Below are 13997 nucleotides of genomic sequence, written 5' to 3'. Positions count from 1 at the left end.
CATAGCTTCCATATTAGAGGTACTGCCTGCCTGATCTGAGAGCAGAGAGTGAAAGTGGGAGAGCCTCTTCTTAGATTCTAACTCCTCTGAATTTATAGCACTGGCTCTGCCTGGCTTTATGACATATCCATTGTAAGTGTCACAGAGAAGGAGCGGGCGGGGCAGGGGGTGAGGCAGGGGTCACATGCAAGCCCAGCTGGTGGCTTAACCCCGGCCCAAAGGCAAAGGGCGGGACCCCTTCTGGACTTTCTAGTGACTGGGACGTCTGGCTGTGGGTGGCAGGTGTTTGGCACCAGATGGGCCACCATGCAGAGACTGTTGGGGACTGTGGAAGCCTCCTCCAGAGCTCACCCTGCCTGGGGACTGGCTCTGCAGGCCCCTCAGCCCTGCGTATGTATCGGCCAGGCCTTCCCCACCACGGGGCCCAGAGGCCAGAGCCTGCTCAGACCTGAGGGCAGGAGGCAGCCAGAGCTTACCATGGTGGGGGCCACCTCGTCCGGAGACCTCCCCAGCTCCTCTGCGAGACCTGGAGACAGGATCGCCTTCTCCAGGGCTGCTCAGCTGCCAGCATCACCATGAGCCAGGTGGCCAAGGTTTCTGAGCAGGAGATGCAGAGCCCTGATCTGACTGGATGCTGCCAGACCATGATGTCCCTTCCTGGCAGATAGGTTCTTTCTTCACTTCTTTTTTGCAATTTGGTAAAAGAACATTTAAACCTTGGCCTGTCCTTCAGGGTATATAGATGGTAGTGGCTTAGCCGGGATTCGATCCAAGCCTGTGTGATTCTAGAGCTTGTGCTCTGGACTGTGGTGCCTCCTTATCGTATATGCTTCACGATTTACTTGTTTTTCTTTTTTTCTTGTAGTCCTTATGGTACTTAGCCCTAAGTGCCATACCTGTAACAAACAGCTACATTGCCCTGTAGGAGGTCTTCTTTTGTTCAACGCCTGAATTGGTCATCCACCACACTGTGTTCTAATCTCAGAAGATACAGGTCAGGGACCACCAGTTGTCAGCATGGCACCATTCCATATTTCTAATTGAGGCTTGAAGCCCGTATTTTCCCTTTGTCTAGTTTGAAGGATCCAGATATGTAAAGATGATATTCTAGATAAATCATGGGCTATCCTGAAAGAAATTCACCAGTGAATTGTTCCGTATGGATTAGAAGCCAGCTTCTCTGGCCTTCCTGGAGTATATCCAGTAAGGCGTCTCATTCATCTCTAGAAAGCAAATATATCGTTTATTGCAACTTCAGCGTGGAGCGATGTATTGGTATAAAGTACGATCAACACAATTTGGTCATTGTGAGTATGACAGCTGGGTCCACTCTTTACTAAACATATGTAACTCTAGGGATTCTTATGCCCAAGGGAGGAGACGTACTCTTGGCTGTCTAGGACAAGGGAAGCATGTGTTGTTATTCAGGAGCTGGAAGCTTCAACATGACAGGTAGGAATTGAACAATCCTGGTCTACACATCACTTGACCTTGCTTAAAACTTGTTTCTTTGGCTTGCTTCATTGGAGTGTTTTCTCCCTCCTGGGGCTGACATTGTTATGTATCACGCATGAGACATGTAGAAGTTTCAGAACCCAAAATCATATAGATCAGTAAAATAAACCTGTTGAAACTCACACTGGGCATAATTCATATATTCCAAAATCAGTTTGACCCTCTGCTCATGAGATTCTTTTTATGGTATGTCCCAGCAAATCTGGGCTTCCATCCCCAATAAATTTTGGGGTTGGAGGACACAAAAGCTTTTGCTCAGACCTAAATTCTGTCTGAAAAAAAGGGAAATATTATAAGCCCTTTGTAACCTCTCCAAGAGCAGAAATGATTTACAGCTGTGGCATTGAACCATAATTTCTCGATCTCATTTGAGAAGAGTTCAGTTAGAAACAGTGTCTTGATTTTTGTTTCTTCCCTGTTTTCTTGTCTTGCTTACCAACAGTCCATTTTAATTCATGAGTTAGTATGGCAGCAGGCTGAGTGTTCCCTGGAGCTCATTAAATGAAGTGTTTTTCCTAAAATGACGTTTGTCTCCTTGTTTTCAGCCCCTCTTCTTTCCTCTGCCCTTGACTATAACCAGAGCTCAGCAAAAGCTGAGTGACTTTGTGCAGACCTTACTTAGGCTCAGCCTTTTTTTCTTCATTATTTTATTCATGGCTCCTCCATTTCATTGTTTGCCTTCTCGAAATGTGTTGAAATCCCTCTGAGGTTGATGACTTACAGATTTCTTGGCTTTTATAGGTTGATTAGTTTTGGTATTTCTACAGTTTTATTTAGATATGGTTTCAGGAGGAACAGAAAGTAAATATATTTCCTAGTCTGCCATCTTGAGCTGAAAATCCCTGTGGATTTTAACTTCCAATGTTCCCATGGGAAAACAGCCAACCTTGGCCTTAATAGATGTAACACTCAAGATTTCAGCTTTTCTTGAGCAATCACTAAGGATTTCCTATGTGGTCATTTCTAATGGGGAAATAGTAACTGTCTCATGACGTTGATTTGAGGATTAAATTAGATAATGAACATGAAAATGCTTTGTAAGATTTAAAAATCTGTAAAAATGTTTTTTGTTATTATTTGATTAGTTGCTATTTCAACTTCACTTGACAGTTGTTTATGACCTTGCCTATGTGAGAAAATGTCCTCTGGGTTAGTTTTCTGAAAGCCAGAATGTATTTTTCAATAGCTCAATGGAACTGACATCATTTGTGAAGGTTAAGGTTGAAGGGATAAATGTTTCTTGACACCTATCACTTTACATTGTTTTCAGGAACTAACTGACTCATGTATTCCTCTTCCAAATTTGGTTGAGGACCTCCTACCAGCCACATGCTTTACGTCAGGTGTTGGAAAGCATTTTCTGGATTTTAAATATCTTAGGCTTTGTGGGCCATATACAGTTTCTGTAGCTTCTCCTCCTCTTTCCTCTTCAACAAGCTTTCTAAACGTGAGAACCATTATTAGCTCACAGTCCCCCAGATCCAGGCTGAGAGCCTGATTTGATTCGTGGCCATTATTTGCCAATTCCTGCTCTGCGTCTTCACTGAGGAGGGGTACCATGTTTGAGTAATCATTTCTTTGAATCAACTGTTGGTCTTCTGGGGCTTGTCCTTGCTCTCCTACAGTCTCTAATCAGCTTTTCATCCAGAGAGATCTTGTTAAAACATAAGTCAGATCATGTCACGCAAATTTCTTCAATGGCTTCTTCACAGAAAATGCAAAGTCCTCAGAGTGCCTCCACAGACCTAGAAATCTGGGCCTCTGTTTCCTCTCTGACTGTTTCGTTCTCCTCTCCAATTTGCTCGCTCTGTTTTCCACACACTGACATCCTTTCTGCTCCTTGGATACTCCAAACCTACTCTTGCCTCATTGACTTTCTGCCACACGCCAGCCGCAGAAAGAGGATTTCACTGCCCAGGGTCAGAAGGGAAGGGGTGAGGACCTGAAGTAGCACTGACGAATGGGGTCAGAAGCCCATGGGGTCAGAAGGCTGCAATGAGAAGCCTACTCACCACAACAAAGAATAGACCCCCGCGTGCCGAAACTAGAGAAAGCTCGCATGCAGCAATGAAGACCCAATGCAGCCAAAAATAAATAAATAAAACATAAAGTATAGAATCTTAAAAAAGCAACCAAAATATCGATAAAGAGTATTACGAGAATAGAATCACAGGCCAGTTTCTCCTTTGAACATGCATGCAAAATGTGTAAAGAGAAGCACAAACTGCATGGTATGTAAAACAATCATATATCAGAATCAAAGTAGCTTTATTCTGGCAATGCAAGGTTGCTCTAATGTCCAAACATGAAACTGATCCCAGGAATGAATTAGAGTGGGGAAAGAAGTCATTTAAAACTGAAATCTTGGGACTTCCCTGGTGGTCCAGTATTTAGAACATGACGCTTTCACTGCTGGGGCCCTGGGGTCCAATCCCAGGTCAGGGAACTAAGATCCTGCAAGACATGAGGCAGGGCCCCAAAAAACACAAAAAAAGGAAAGAAAGAAATCTTAACCAGGAGAAGGACAAGATCGAATAAACATAACAGATAACACCTTATGAAAAGTAGGTGAAGATTATGGAATATTCTAAAATTTAAAACAAAAAGAAAGTTTTAAAGATTCAAAAGGATGTGACATAATTGTACATAGGCAAAAATAAAATGAAATAAAATATACAAATGATGGGAGCCCAAAATTCCAGATGCCCAAGTCCTGTCTCTGAAGAGTCTCATTCAATGGGTTCAGGATTTCCTCTATATTTAAAAACCTACAGGTGATTCTGGTACGATTCACAGACACAATGTAAAGCTTCTCTTTTACAGGAAAGAATACCAGATTATTTTGTTATCTTATAGTTATACTAACAGGTTGTACTATTGACGGATAAGTCTGCTGTCAAAATGCACCCCCACTAAGAATAAAAAAGGAACTAGTAGTCTCTAGTGCTACTTGGTGGCAGCATGCATGTATTGCAAGGGCAATTATTGTAGGAATCCAAATTAGTGGAATATTTTAGAATTGGAAGACTACATACAGATCATCTAGTCAAGCTTCCAAGTATTATAGTTGTGAAAACTAAGGCCCATATAAATGAAATGATTTATCTCCAAAGAGCATTAGTGAAAGTATGAAATAAAAAATATCTCTGAACTTTTAATTTAGTGCTGTTTTTATTAATCTCAAGTATTAGCTTAAACTTCAGTGTGACAGATTTGGGATTGAATTCTTGCTCACGTTTACTGATTGCGTATCTTTTAGTAAGTTACTAAAACACTTTTTTTTTAAATAGACGTATTTATTTATTTATCTTTGGCTGCCTAGGCTCTTCGTTGCTGTGCGCGGGCTTTCCCTAGTTGCGGTGAGCGGGGGCTACTCTTTGTTGCAGTACGCGGGCTTCTCATTGTGGTGGCTTCTTGTTGTTGCTGAGCATGGGTTCTAGGTGCGTGGGCTTCAGTAGTTGTTTTTCATGGGCTCTAGCATGCAGGGTCAGTAGTTGTGGCACATGGTCTTAGTTGCTCCGTGGCATGTGGGATCTTCCTGGACCAGGGCTCAAACATGTGTCCCATGCACTGGCAGGTGGATCCTTAACCACCGCGCCAACAGGGAAGCCCTACTAATACACTTTTAACTTTGCTTTTCACGTATGTAAAATGGTGAGCCTTGACTGATATAGAATATGAGATAACCTAGCACTGTTCTTAACACATATATGTAGTTAAAACTTTTTGGCTCTCATCCCTCTTAAACAGCCTCTATCCTCTTAATAATGAATGTGTCTTTCAGCTAGCAGAGCACCCCAGAGCTGACCACATTCTGGCAAGAGATATAGGATTCTTTTTCTTACTGGGGGTTCTTTATGCCTGATATTTGAAGTGCACTTAAACATGAACAACTCTTGTTTATACTGTATTAATGGATTTGATGGATGAATTTTAGAAAGTAATATGCAGGAATTGAGCTGCCTTACGCTCAAGAAATATAATTCGATAGTGGTGGCTAGAACGATAAACAGTGTTTGGACAGGGAGTCCATATTGGATGTGAACTTCCTGTACTCCCATTCGTCTATTAAGAATAAAGAGAATCCTTTCAAAATGTGTTTTAAAGGGCAGTTATTTCTTTCTGCCTCATTTAAGTTACCTGCAAGAAAAAGACAATCTCCTGCATCCTTGTTTAATAGGCTTTTAATATAAAGCAGATAATTTTTTGCAACATTGCCCAAACTTTTCATTATCGAATTGGCTGAGGCTTCTCAACGATTATCATTTCACAACAATATCTCCATCTTCAGCCTCTTTCAATGAATTGGCCTAATAGATGTGCCATTAAAACAGAGCTTCACTCTCAACGTATTTTTAATTTTGTATTCAAAGGATATGAAGGATTCAGCCATAACAGTGAGTGGATTTCTGATACATGCTACATGATGGATGCAACTAAGTGAAAGGAGTCAGGCATGAAAGGCTACATACTGTATGGTTCCATTTATATGAAATGTCCAGCAGTGGCAAATCCATACACACAGAAAAGATTCTACATCAGTGGTTGCCAGGGGTTTGGAAGAGAGGGAAATAGGGAATGACTCCTTAAAATGGGTGTAGGTTTCCTCTTGGTTGATGAAGATGTTTTGCAGCTCGGCAGTGGTGATAGTTGCACAACATTGTGACAGTAGTAAATTCCACTGAATGGTACAGTGACTTGTAAAATGATCCAAATGGGGGATGTTGTGTTATGTTCCTTTTACTACACTAAAAAGGAGAAATAATTCGGGAAAGACTTAGAGTTTGGGAAACTAAGGTGAACTGATGAAGAAAAAGACAGCTCTATTGTTAAGTTTTCCTCAGGTTTCCCAGTGCATTAATCCTCAGCCAAAAGTAGGCTGAACTTGTAGATGATAGTCATTCAACACAGCCCAGGGAAAATAAATAAAATAAAACCCAACTCTTCTTCTCTAGCACATGTATGAAAGTTTAACTTGCTGCTGAGTCACGTGGACATTCATGAAGACGTTTCACTTTAGGTGTCCTCTACTTCAGTACTTTACTCACAGCTCATTCACACATGTAGGCAAAAGCATTCCTTAATTCAATGGAATCTACAGTACTAGTTGTGATCAGACTCATGAAAAGAAAAGGAAAGGTGGTGCAGAAGCCAGGAAAGTGATTTTCAAGACAGAGACGTTGTTTAAGATCTAATTCGGCTTAGTGGTCTCATAGCTAAGATTTGAGAAGTAGTCCCCTGGACTTGTCAACGGAGAAATCATTGGGGGCTTCAAGGAGATCAGTTTCACTAGAGTAGTGGGGCAGAAACCAGATTGCAGTGTAGATAGGAGGGGAGCAATGGGAGTGTAAGTCAAGAAATTGATGGCAAAGGGAAAGAAGGTCTGGGTGGATAGAAGGACAGGAGAGTAGAATGGAGGAGGGCATTTCCTTTTGGCTCTTTAATCTGGCTTGGAGGGACCAACAGAGAAGGAGAGCGTGAATGAGAGGGTGGCATCCTGAGCCCAAGGAGTACTGAGCCCTGTCTTCAACTCCCACCAGCTGGATGTTCCCTTCCTCTATCTTTCCACGTAGGCTGTGGAAGTTGCCCCTTGCCTCCTTGGATCAGCTGCCCTGGATTCGTTCGTCCTTTTCTTATTTCTCAGCACATCTGGGTCATACATTATGTGAAGACAAACAAATCACCACTGATGTTTAATTTTCTTGAAAAATCCCCCAGGCAGGTACCATTTTGGAGAACTACCTATTGTGCCTCAGCAAGCCAAAGTAGCCCATTTTTCCTCTCTCATTGGGAGAGATTGCTGTTTCTTGGAGAACCTGATGAAGAGGGTGAGTCGCACTTAGGAATAACGTTGCTTGAAATGTGCAAAAGGTGAGGTAATTTAGCTATGAGGGACCTCTGAGGCCTGAGACTTCCTGAGAGATGGCCGACTCACAGCTCCCATTTCCCTCTGACCCTGGGCTATGAGCTCATCAAATGAGATGGTAAATAAAGTCACTGACATGGTTTAAAGGATAATTTTGTTCTCTCTTGTTCACTCAGAGCAAATTGAATGGAATTTGCATACAACATATGGATGAACTATCCATACGATGGGGCTTGACCATATCCTCATGGTTCCCCTTCCCTTTTCTACCTCTGGGCCCTTTAGCTCTGCAGACTTAACCCCACACCATCAATCCACCGAGTCGGTTTGCTGTGCATCTCTTACTCCAACCGTCAATTCTATGGACAGTTTGAAGAGACTTGGCAGCCATGATTCGCCCACCCTTGTTTTGTTATACCAATGAGGGTCAAGGAGAATGGTGATGCAGCTGGTGTGCAGAGCCCCGGCAGTTCTGAGACACATGCTCCTGGATCCACACGTTGCTCCATATCCTGTCTTGCCTTTCTTTTTTCTCTCTCTTGACTCCATCCAGATTTCTGCTCTCCTTGTCTCTTTGTGGAGGGAGTCAGTACCATGCCCAGGTGTAGTCCCCAAATGCTTCCCACTTCCAGGTCCTATGTAGGCTTGTATAGCCACTTGCTTGGGTTGCCCTGCCATTCGTGATAACATGTTGAGTGTTTTCTGCCATAGGCTGTTTTTTCTGGTATCCTTCCTTCCTGAAATGTCAGAGGAAACCATTGAGATGGCATAACCGCCAGTTGACGCGAGAGCTGGACCCGGGCAATCATAGACTCCTCACCCCTTCCCCTGACTTTGGAATATACATTCTGCCTGCCATTCCCACAGTGGGAACCATTTTTAAGAACTCAGCGTTGAGAGAGTAATGTTTTCTTGAGACCATGTAGAGAGTACACGTGAGTGAACCCTGTTAAGGTCTCTGTGTAAACTCAAGATCCTGGTGTATGGGTGCTGAGATCTATTCATCTTTCAGCTGACAACAGCAAGCCTTGCAAGCAGGTTCCCTTGCTTGTTAAAACTGCCACTGACTAGTCTGGAGCGGGCTGCCTCTTTCTTCTGTCTCTCGTTGCCCTCTGTGTATAGGGGTCAGTTTTCACAACAGCAGATAATCTTAATGCTTTGTTTTTTTCGAAGTATGTACAAGTCAAATAATGCTTTTGTGAGGAAAATTATACAGCATTATACAGAGAACGAAACATACACTTTCCATTACATCTTTGATGTACTAGTTGGTGTTAAATTGCCATGTTTCTTCACCCGTGTTCTTTGGTCTGTTTTTTTCATTCGTGTCTGTTTTTCTTCAGATGATTTTCTAGTAATTTATACAAATATGTGAATCTGGATAAACTAATACATTTTACTCTCAATTTCAGGTTGCATCCTTTCCTCTCCAACAATCCTTGGGGTGCTGTTTTCAATATGTCCACGCAGGAATTCAAAATAACAAAAATGTTTTTGAAAAATAATGTCGTAGGTTGACAGAGTGATTTATAAATTATAGCATACACTTATGCTCTTAATTTTTCATCACAACCCTGCTTATCATGGCTGGAATTGCTGCTACACCTGTGGGGTCAGCTGGGGACTGGCTGTAGTCAGGCCGGGGGCCTGACTGGGCCACATGTCTCTTATGCCCCAGGTAGTAACTGGGGCTTGTGCTCATGGGGGTAGCAGGGCTCTGAGAGGGAGAGTAGAAGCATCGTGGAGCCTAGCTCTGAGCTGGCACACCATCGTTTCTGCTGCCTTCTATTGGCCGTGGCAAGTCACCTAACTTCAAGGGAGGGGAAATCAACTCTGCTTCTTGATGAGAGAAGTTGGAATGTCACATTGCAACGAGTGAGGACACAAGGAGTCAACCTAGAGCCATTATTGCAATTTGGGATGGCGCTTGGTGCGTTCCTCGAGGAGATCGTCAAACCATTTTTCAAACATCCCAGGTTCCTATAAATCTCCACCTCTGCTTTGGCAGCCCCTAAAAATTCCCACTCAGTTTTGCTGAGAGGACACTAGGTGACAGTGTTGTCTTTCCAAATGAGTAGTTCCGTTACCGACATTACATTGCTCCCTGTACATTATTTATAAGGTTTCTCTGTTTTTATGTGCAAAATAATTGTCTATTTTGAGAAATACATTGTACAGGCCTCTTTTTTTTCTTTCACACACCCGAGACATGTCATAGAGGCAGTAAATTGTCCAAATTTTTGAGAAATTGGAACAATCAAGACTTACCTGTATGGAATACTGTTAACGATGTCAATTCCCGCTACAGTATTTTTCATCTGAGACACTTAGTGTCTGTTAACAGATTAAAGGTAGTAAAAGATGTGGATCGAGAAAATTTTCATTACCTTGTGCTCTGAAAACTTGGATTTTCATTGGTTTGAATGGGCCTGAAAATGTATTTTTTTAAGTAGCGGCATAGGAGTAGGGGAATATCTCTACCTAAAGATAGAAGAGTATACACTTAGAGATAGAAAAGTATACTCCTATAGACAGAAGAGTATACACCTATAGATAGAAGAGTATACACCTAGAGATAGAAAAGTATACATCTAGAGCTAGAAGAGTATACACATAGAGATAGAAGAGTATACACCTAGAGTTAGAAGAGTATACTCTTAGAGAAGAGTATACACCTAGAGATAGAAGACTATACACCTAATGAAAGAAGAGTATACTCCTAGATATAGAAGAGTATACTTTTAGAGATAGAAGAGTATAATCCTAGAGATAGAAGAGTATACACTTAGTGATAGAAGAGTATACACTTAGAGATAGAAGAGTATACACACAGCGATAGAAGAGTATGCTCTTATAGATAGAAGAGTATACACCTAGAGATAGAAGAGCATACACCTAGAAATAGAAGAGTATACATCTAGGGATAGAAGAATATACTCCTAGAGATAGAAGAGTATACACCTAGAGATAGAAGAGTATACACCTAGAGATAGAAGAGTATACTACTAGAGATAGAAGAATATACACTTAGAGATAGAAGAGTATACACCTAGAGAGAGAACAGTATACACCAATAGATAGAAGAGTATACTCCTAGAGATAGAAGACTATACACCTAGAGATAGAAGAGTGCACACCTAGAGATAGAAGACTATACACCTAGAGATAGAAGAGTATACTCCTAGAGATAGAAGAGTATACACTTAGAAGAGTATACACCTAGAGATAGAAGAGTATACACCTAGAGATAGAAGAGTATACACCTTGAGATAGAAGAGTATGAACCTAGAGATAGAGCAGTATACACCTAGAGATAGAAGAGTATACTCCTAGAGATAGAAGGGTATACACCCAAAGATAGAAGAGTATACACTTCGAGTATGGACACTCTCCCTTACTAAGGCCATGAAACTACTCCTAACTCATGAAGTGACAATCTATCTAAATCAGGTCTTGACATACTCTTAAGTGAGGCACCGACACTGTCCCTAACTACAACCCTGACACTACCTCTCATTCAGGCACTGAAACTGTCCCTAAAAAAGATCAACGCATTACTCCTAACTCTAGCCATAACTACTCTTTTTTTTTCTTTGCATTTCGTGGGCCCTCAGTGTTGTGGCCTCTGCCATTGTGGAGCACAGGCGCCGGACACACAGGCTCAGTGGCCATGGCTCACGGCCCGAAACGCTCCGCGGCATGTGGGATCCTCCTGGACCAGGGCACAAACCCGTGTGCTCTGCTTTGGCAGGTGGACTCCCAACCACTGCGCCACCAGGGAAACCCCATAATTCTACTCTTAAATCATGTGCTGACACTGTGTGTAACTAAGGCCCTGAATATACTCCTATCTCAGGCACTGACTCTGTCACTAACTAAGACCAGGACACTACTCCCAACTCGGGAACGGACACTGTCCCTAACTAAAGCTGTGACACTAATCCTAAATCAGGCACTGGCACTCTGCCTAAATAAGGCCTTGACAATACTCTTAACTGAGGCACTGACACTGATCCTAAGACCTTCACACTATTGCTAATTCAGGCCATAACACTACTCCTAACTCAGGAACTCATTATCTCTCTAACAAATGCCCTGATACTACTCCTAACTCAGGCACTGACACTCTACCTAATTAAGGCCTTGAAATACTCTTAACTAAGGCACTGACACTGTCCCTAACTTAGGCCATCACAATAATCCTAACTCATGCACTGGCACTGTCCCTCAAAAAGGTCCTTACTCTACTCCTAACTCAGGCCATGACACTATTCCTAACTCAGGCAAGGACACTCTCCCTTACTAACGCCATGAAACTACTCCTAACTCAGGAACTGACACTATACCTAACTGAGGCCTTGACATACTCTTAATTCTGGCAGTGACACTGTCCCTAACTAAGTCCCTGACACGACACCGAACTCAGCCCGTGACAATACTCCAAAATCAGGCAATGACAGTTTCCCTAACTAAGACCATGACACTACTCTTAACTCATGGAATGACACTCTACCTAAGGCGCTGTTACTACTCCTAAATAAGGCACTGACACTCTCCCTAACTGTCTGAAACTACTCGCAACTCAGGCACTGAAATTGTCCCTACCTGTAGCCGTGACACTTATCCTAACTCAAGAATTGACACTGTCCCTAAGTAAGGACCTGATACGACTCCCAACATAGGCCATGACATGGTCGGTAACTTAGGCCCTGTTTCTACTCCTAAATCAGGGGCTGACACAATACCTAATGAAGGCACTGATGCTATTCATAACTCCGGCCTTGACACTGTCCCTAACTAAGGCCGTCACACTACTCCTAACACAGGCCCAACACTACTGGTAACTCAGGCACTGACTCTGTCCCAAACTAAGGCTGTAACCTTACTCCCAGCTCAGGCACTGACACTGTCCCTAACTAAGGCCCTGACTCTACTCCTAAATAAGACACTGACACTTTCCCTAACTAAGGCCCCGACACTACTCCTAGTTCACGCACTGAATCTGTCCCTAAAAATGGCCCTCATATTACTCCTAACTCAGGCCCTATCTCTACTCCTAACACACGTACTGACACTGTGCCTAACAAAGGTCCTGACACTACTCCTAACTGAGGCACCGACACTGTCCCTAACTAAGACCAGGATGCTACTCCCAACTCAGGAACGGACACTGTCCCTAACTGAAGCTGTGACACTAACCCAAACTCGGGCACTCACACTCTGCCTAACTAAGGCCTTGACAATACTCTAAACTGAGGCACTGACACTGTCCCTAAGGCCCTCACACTACACATAACTCAGGCCATAACAGTACTCCTAACTCAGGAAGTGACTTTCTCCCTAACAACGGCCCTGACACTACTGCTAATTCAGGCACTGACACTCAACCTAACTAAGGCCTTCACATACTCTTAACTGAGGCACTGACACTGTCCCTAAGACCCTCACATTACTCCTAACTCAGGCCATAACACTACTCCTAACTCAGGCATTAACATTGTCCCTAACTAAAGCCATGGACTTACTCCAAACTCAGGGACTGACACTATCCCTAAATAAGGCTCTGACACTACTACTAACTCAGGCCGTGACAGTACTCCTAATTCAGGCTCTGACACTCTCCCTGAAAATGGCATAGAGTATACTCTTACCCTAGGCACTGACTATGTCCATAACTAAAGCTCTAACACTACTACTAACTCAGGCAGTGACAACGTCCCTAATTGAGACCCTGGCAAAACTACACTCTCAGGGACTGGCACTGTCCCTAACTAAGGCCCTTCTGCTGCTCCCAACTCAGCCAGTGACACTACTCCTAACTTAGGCAAGGACAGTTTCCCTTACAAAGGCCATGAAACTACTCCTAACTCAGGAACTGACACTTAGTACCTAAGGCGTTGACATACTCTTAACTGAGGCACTGACACTGTAACTAAGGCCCTGGCACTACTCCTAACTCAGCATGTGACACTACTTCTAACTCAGGCAATGACAGTGTCCTTAGCTAAGGCCATGACACTACTCCTAACTCAAGCCATAACACTACTCCTAACTCAGGAACTGACTTTCTTCCTAACAAAGGCCCTGATATTACTCCTAACTCAGGCACTGACAGTCTACCTAACTAAGGCCTTGACAATACTCTTAACTGAGGCACTGACACTGTCCCTAACTAAGGCCTTCAAACTACTCCTAACTCAGGCCATAACACTACTCCTAACTCAGGAACTGACTTTCTCCCTAACAAAGGGCCTGATATTACTCCTAAATCAGGCACTGACACTCTCCCTAACTAAGGCCTGGACACTATTATTAAATCAGCAGTGACACTTTCCCTAACTAAGTCTGTGACACTACTCGCAACTCAGGCACTGACGCTCTCCTTATCTAAAGCCGTGACACTACTCCTATCTCTGGCATTGACACTGTCCTTAACTAATGGCCTGAAACTACTCAAAACTCAGTCACTGACACTGTCCCTAACTAAAGCCGTGACACTACTCCTATCTCAAGAATTGACACTATCTCTAAGTAAGGACCTGAAAATTCTCCCAACACAGGGACTGACACTGTCCTTAACTAAGGAACTGATACTACTCCCAATGTAGGAAGTGAC

General features: G+C 43.0%; 1 long non-coding RNA gene across 1 annotated transcript in view; it reads left to right on the top strand.

The window, feature by feature from the left end:
- LOC117314454 (uncharacterized) overlaps nt 1–9749 on the top strand; it is a 30888-nt gene extending 21139 nt beyond the window's left edge. Inside the window, exon 5 of the long non-coding RNA XR_012324658.1 lies at nt 866–9749. This is a non-coding gene — a long non-coding RNA (uncharacterized lncRNA). The remainder of the gene's footprint in view (nt 1–865) is intronic.
- The last annotated feature ends 4248 nt before the right edge of the window (nt 9750–13997 follow it).

This window comes from Tursiops truncatus, chromosome 12, assembly GCF_011762595.2.
Source record: "Tursiops truncatus isolate mTurTru1 chromosome 12, mTurTru1.mat.Y, whole genome shotgun sequence".
NCBI lineage: Eukaryota > Metazoa > Chordata > Mammalia > Artiodactyla > Delphinidae > Tursiops > Tursiops truncatus.
This window is presented reverse-complemented; position numbering and strand designations above follow the sequence as displayed.